Source organism: Eleginops maclovinus, chromosome 20, assembly GCF_036324505.1.
Source record: "Eleginops maclovinus isolate JMC-PN-2008 ecotype Puerto Natales chromosome 20, JC_Emac_rtc_rv5, whole genome shotgun sequence".
Classification (NCBI taxonomy): Eukaryota; Metazoa; Chordata; class Actinopteri; order Perciformes; family Eleginopidae; genus Eleginops; species Eleginops maclovinus.
This window is the reverse complement of record NC_086368.1, coordinates 7348703-7355644: the sequence shown is the minus strand read 5'-3', so window position 1 is coordinate 7355644 and position 6942 is coordinate 7348703.

The following is a 6942-nucleotide window of genomic DNA, read 5'->3' as shown; positions in this document are numbered from 1 at the left end:
CATTTTTCTAAATATGTGATGGAGACCATCATGCATTCATTAAGTATAATATAACATCTACTTAGTTGTATATTATGAAGTGAAATAGAGTTACAAAAATAGGTAATTGCTTCTGCTTATGATTAGGGGTCTGTTGTCATACAGTGATATGTTTTGTATCATACTTTAATATGTATCTTAACACATACAACTTAGGTAGTAATAATAATAATAAAGCATGTGCTATTTATAAAGATTTACTCTATTTTTTTGCATTATTTTCCCTCTTTTTTAAAATTGTGTTTATCAGGGGTCTTGTTATCAAGCCCAAGGACCCCTAATTACAGTGCCCTCCAGAATTATTGACACCCCTTTGGTAAAAATGAGCAAAACAAGTTGAAAAGAATGTCGGAATTGTTTTTCCTCATTATATTTCATTCAAAAATATTAACACAAATCTTACCTTTTTACTGAAGTAAAATTATATTTAAAAAATGCTTATGTTGACTTTAAATACATATTTTTCTCCAAAACATGTGCCACAATTATTGGCACTCCTTCATTTAATATTTTGTGCAGCCTCTTTTAGCCAGGATTACAGCTCTGAGTCTTCCTGTAATGCTTGATGAGGTTGGTGAACACATGGCACGGGATCTGAGACCATTCTTCCATACAGAATATCTCCAGATCCTTCAGATTCCGATGTTGACGTTTGTGGACTCTCCTCTTCAGCTCCTCCCACACATTTTCAATGGGATGTAGGTCTTGGGATTGTGATGGCCATGGCAAAGTCTTTATTCTGTGGTCAGTAAACTATCTTTGAGTAGATTTTGAGGTGTGCTTCGGATCGTTGTCATCTCTGGAAGGTCCAACCATGGCCCATCTTAAGCTTCCGAGCAGAGGCTGTCATGTTTTCATTTAATATCTGCTGGTATTTGATATAGTCCATGATACCATGTATCATAACAAGATGTCCAGGGCCTTTGGAAGAAAAATAGCCCAACAACATCAAAGATCCACCACCATACTTCACAGTGGGTATGAGGTGCTTCTCTGTATGGCTATCTTTCTGCCTACGCCAAACCCACCTTTGACGTTTGTTGTCAAAAAGCTCTATTTTGGGCTCATCTGACCATATAACCCTGTCCCATTCGAAGTCCCAGTTACATTTGGCAAACTGTGGACCCTTTAGTTTGTTGTTAATTGAAAGTAATGTTTTTTTTCCTGGAAACCCTCCCAAACAACTTGTGCTTATGTAGGTGGCGTCTGATGGTCGTTTTGGAGACTTTCTGACCCCAAGACTCAACTGACCTCTGCAATTCTCCAGTTGTGATCCCTGGAGATACTTTTGCCGGTTGAACCATCCTCCTCACGGTGTGTGGTGTCAATGTACACACACATCCTCTTCCAGGCTTATTCTTAACATCTCCTGTTGCTTGACGCTTCTTAATTATTGCCCTGATAGTGGAAATGGGCATTTTCAACTGTTTCGAGATTTTCTTATATCCATTTCCTAATTTGTGCAGCTCAACAACTTTTTTCGCAGATCATCACTGTGTTCTCTGGTCTTTCCCATAGTGATGAATGACAAGGGGAATTTATGCCTGTGTCACCTCATATTTATAACCCAGTGAAACAAGAAGTCATGGTGGACCTCTGGAGTTCCTAATCAGCAGGTGAACCTAAAAATGTAAGTTATGACTGGAAATATACTTCAGTCAGATCTTAATCAAATTATTTTCTAGGGATGCCAATAATTGTGGCACACATGTTTTGGAGAGAAATATTTATTTAAAGTCAACATTTCATTTCATTTTAATAATTTTACTTCAGTGAAAAGGTTAGATTTTTGTTAATACGGTATCTCACAAAAGTGAGTACACCCCTCACATATTTGTAAATATTTTATTATATCTTTTCATGGGACAACACTGAAGATAGGACACTTTGATACAATGTAAAGTAGTCAGTGTACAGCTTGTATAACAGTGTAAATGTACTGTGCCCTCAAAATGTTGTGTAGTTTTAAGCTTCTAATGATGATCAAACGTTTTCTTTGAACGGAACTTTACTTCCAAATGCACTATTACAGTATTACAAAGAAGTAGTATTTATTTAAACTAAGGCAGGTTGCGACTTGCGACTTCATCTCTGGAATCCTTCATACAACGAATACGCATTACACATTACTTCCTGTTCATCAAAATAAAGGTCTCACATTATCACATTCAAACTAATAATTTTACCATCAGGAAGTAACATTCTCCAAATATCTACTGTAAATAATGTAAATACTTTTCTCCTAACTGTTTTTAAACTAAACAATATAATCATGTCAATTTTACTATTGGATTCAAATCATAATTCACAACATTCCCGCCCAATGAACAATTGTTCATTACTATTCAGTCCACTTAATTAATCTCCAAAGGATATATCAGCTGAACAGGTCTTCTTAACACACTGCCCGTAGAAGTACGAACAGTACAGGAACGAATGAGTCCATCTCTTCCTGGAAACAGTTCTGTTATTCTGCCTATTTTCCAGGTCTGCCGGGGTGCATTGTCTTCTCCGATCAGGATGACATCTCCCACCTTCAGCACAGTGGGTGTAGGTATCTCACACTTGTGAGCTGATTTCAAGTCCATCAAGTAGTCTTTTCGCCAGCTGTTCCAAAGGCTGGTCAAGAGTCTTTGCCGGTACTTCCATCTCCTTCCCATGTCCTCTCTGCTCACATTTGTCGCCTGAGATGGTGGAAGCATAGTCTTTGGGGGTAGAGAAGTTAGTCTTTTTCCAACCAGGAAATGAGCCGGTGTGAGTGGCTGGGGCTCTGAAACATCCTCATGTACATAAGAGAGGGGCCTGGAGTTCAGCACAGCCTCTACCTCGGCAAGCATGGTTGTAAGCTCCTCAAAACTTAATGAAGCTTTCCCCAGGATCTTCTTTAGGCATGTTTTAACAGATCTTACAAGTCTCTCCCAAAAGCCGCCCCACCATGCAGCTCTCTCAGCAATGAACTTCCAGGTGATCCCCTTATCTGTGAAAAACTCTGTGAGCTCTGATCCCCTGAATGACTTCCACAGTTCTTTGAGATCTTGGTCTGCTCTTTTGAATGTTTTGGCATTGTCCGAGTAAATAACTTTACACAGCCCTCGTCTTGCAATAAATCTCCTTAAAGCTAAAAGAAAGTTTTCAGTGGTCTGGTCTGTGACTAACTCCAAATGCACTGCCCTAGTGACAGCACAAGTGAAGAGTGCAATGTATGCCTTCTTAGGCTGTCCACTAGACTTTACATACAGTGGACCTGCAAAATCTATCCCAACTACTTCAAAAGGTGGGGATTCTGTGACTCTGTCTCTGGGTAATGGAGCTGTTATTTGCTGAGCTGGTTTAACCTTTAACCTCCTACAGATGTAACAATGTGACACCACCCGCTTCACTAGCTGTCTCCCCTTTAAAACCCAGTATCTTTCCCGCATTTGAACAAGAGTATCTCTTACCCCAGAATGCATCACTCTCTCATGGCATTGCTGAACTAGTAGCTCAGAGTATCTGTGATTCGTTGGTAGCACATATGGGTGTTGTTCTCTGTAACTAAAGTTAGAGTGCTGTAACCTGCCTCCTACACTGACAAGGCCATTTTTATCCAAGAATGGTTTCAAGTCTCTGATTTTCGAATCTCTCTTGATGTCTTGACCTGATGTCAGCTGACAAATTTCTTGGCTGAAGCTCTGCTCTTGTGTCATCTTCACCCAGTACACTTCTGCTGCAGTGAGCTCCTCAGAAGTTAGCTCTCCCTGCGTTTTCAGACTGGAGCGGGCATTAGCTATGAACCTTTTCACCCATGCAGTTATTCTTAACACTGTCTTTAACCTGCTGTACTTGTGTAAGTCTAACAGTGGTTCAACTTGTTCAGTGCTAGCGAGCTGTACTGCTGTCTGGAACTTGGATCTGAGCTCAGTGCTCACCTCATCCGCAACACGGTCCTCATCAATGTTCTCTGCCTCATCAGTTGGTGATAGTGACGGAGGGCCGCTCCACCACAGCCGGCTTTGGATGAGGTTCTCGACGCTCTGGCCTCTGGTGGGTAAATCAGCTGGATTGGTTTTACCCTGGCAGTGAGACCACTGTTCTGGATTGGTGAGACCTTGTATCTCAGTCACTCGGTTTGACACAAACGGCTTCCATTTTTGTGCTGCACTGCGTATCCAATGGAAAACAATCATCGAATCTGTTCTCATACTCAGCTGATTTTTCTCCATGTTCAGAGGCTTGAGAAGATTATTTCCTAACCTTGCTCCAATCAGTGCACCCATAAGCTCTAAGCGTGGTAAAGTCAATTTCTTTAATGGGGCTACCTTTGCCTTGGATGCCACAAAACTTGTCACAATCTCCCCTTCCTTGTTCGGTCCTTGTAGATAGGCAACAGCACCGTATGCCTTCTCACTGGCGTTGCAGAAGACGTGCAGTTTCAGTGTCTGTGAGTTTGGCTGAATGTCAATGTGGTACCATCTCGGAATGGCTAGAAGGTGTAGCTTCGGCAGCTCCGCACACCACTGATTCCATTTTTCAGCCAAATCTGTGGGCAACTGTTCATCCCAACTGATTCCCCTCTCCCACAGCTCTTGAAACAGGCACTTTACCCGTATGGTGAATGGAGTAAGGAAACCAATAGGGTCAAAGATACGAGCTGATGTCTGTAGCACACTTCTCTTTGTGTTCTCTTTGCCCTTTAAAATGTTCAACAGTCCCTTTAAATCAAACACAAACTCATCTTTCTCTGATCTCCATACTAACCCCAACACTTTCAGCACATTTCCACAGGTGTCTGTTTCTGTCGCGTGCTCCACTCCACTCTCTGCCCACTTGGCTCTCAGATGTGGTGAGTTGGTTACCCATTTGCACAGGTTCATGCCGGCATGGGACAGGATCTCCTTTGCTGTTGAGGAAACTGAAAGGGCTTCATTCACATTACTTGAGCTGTAGATCAGATCATCCACGTAGAGAGACTCTCTCAGTGCCTCCACTGCCCTGGGCTGCTCACTGTCATACTGCTTGATGTGGTTTCTTATGGTGGCAGCTAACAGGAATGGGCTGGGCGACACTCCGAAAACTACTCTACTCATCCTCATAATCCGCAGCTCACCTTCAGCATCTTTGGTCAGAGGTCCATGTAGCCACAGGAACCTAACAGCATCTTTGTCCTTCTCTGCTAGAGCTATCTGCAGGAAAGCCTTGGTAATGTCTGCAGTAAAGGCTATCTCATGTAATCTGAATTTGATTAGCACATCTAACAGGTTTGGATTAAGGTTTGGCCCGGTCAGTAAACAGTCATTTAGGGAGGGGCAACCTTCCTCATGTGATGATGCATCAAATACAATTCTCAGTTTAGTTGTTACCTTATCTTCTCGAAGAACAGCATGATGTGGCATGTAGTATCTCACAGCCTCTGGCTGCTCTGCCGCTGACACATCCTCAGGTACATCCTCACAGATGCCTTGCTGCAGATAATCCTGTATGACATCATTGTACCTTGAGTACAGGGTTGCATCCATTTTGAGTCTCCTCTTGAGGCCTTCGAACCGTCCTTTAGCCACTCGGAAGTTGTCTGGGAGTGTCGGTTTGTCAGGTCGCCATGGTAACTCAACTTGGTAGCGGTCATCTTTGTGTGTCACAGTCTGTTCAAAGTTCTGTAGAGCGTCAGTTTCCACTGCACTCTGGGCCTTCTCATTAACAATGCCCAGTGACTCCACCTCCCAAAAGGCATGTAGCTGTTTTGAGATCTGTGTGTCCTCTTCTAGGCTGATGTGCATACAAGTAGCATCAGTTACACTGGATGTTGAAACTGGCCCCTGCAAAGCCCACCCGAAGCTGCTTTCTACGGCCACTAGTGATTCTGTTATTCTCTGGACTTTGCCTGACACCACTTTCCAGTAATAGTCTGCCCCTATGAGCATCGACAGTTCTGGGTCATCAGGGCCGTCCAGTGGAAAATCAGCAAGCTGCAGACCTTTTCTCCTGAGCTCCTCTTGGATGGGTTCACTGGGGACCTTTATCACTGCCAAGCACACTTGAGGGGTTTCCACAGCTTCAATCTCAATCCTTTGCTGTGTGTTCCACACATTTTCCAGAGAGACCTTCACAATGTTACGCTGTGCCTTCACAGGAGCTGTAGATCCAAAGGTGTGTAGATGCAGCGTTTCTTGTCTTACCACTGGTAATCTTAAGGCTTTCACCACACCCTCATGAATGAAGCTTCTCTGGCTGCCTCCATCTAACAGACAGCGTACGATTTTTCTCCCTGCTGGGCCCTCTGTCCATGCTTTCACTGTCTGGAGCAACACTGTGTTCTGTGAATTAGCTTTCTGTTTCGCTGTGCTGGACACAGAGGACACAACAGCCTCTGTGCTGCCACTGTCCACATCTGCCTTTGCTTCACCTTGCTCACAAACTGACTGTTGATGTCTGCGACCACACAGAGGGCATGAAACACCTTTAACTTTGCAGAATTTTGCTATGTGTTTTGGGCCAAGGCACACGTAGCATCTTCCAAGCTTTCTTAATTTTTCTTTGCGAGTAGACACAGAATTCTCAGTACAATGTTCTGGTTTATGGTTAGCACTGTCACAATATATGCAGATCTGTGGTGCATTACTTGCTGTGTGCAACGCAGTAGCTGAGGGCACGTTCCATTTTTTAGGTTTGTTTTCATAAGGGGGTGCTGGCCTACTGAATGGTTTATTACTTGGTGGAATGTCTCTTTGAGTGTTACCTGGTCTGGTAAGCTGAAGTGCTCTCTCTCTGCTTTGGACCTCTTTTTGCAGGAACTGGATGAGCTCTGGCACCTTCCATTCGTCATTGGGGTCTGACTTGCGCGTGTAGACTAGTGCTATGTCTTCCGGCAGAAGCTGGAGCAGTACTGGACATAGCAGGCAGCCATATGTGTCACTGTGAACTCCCATG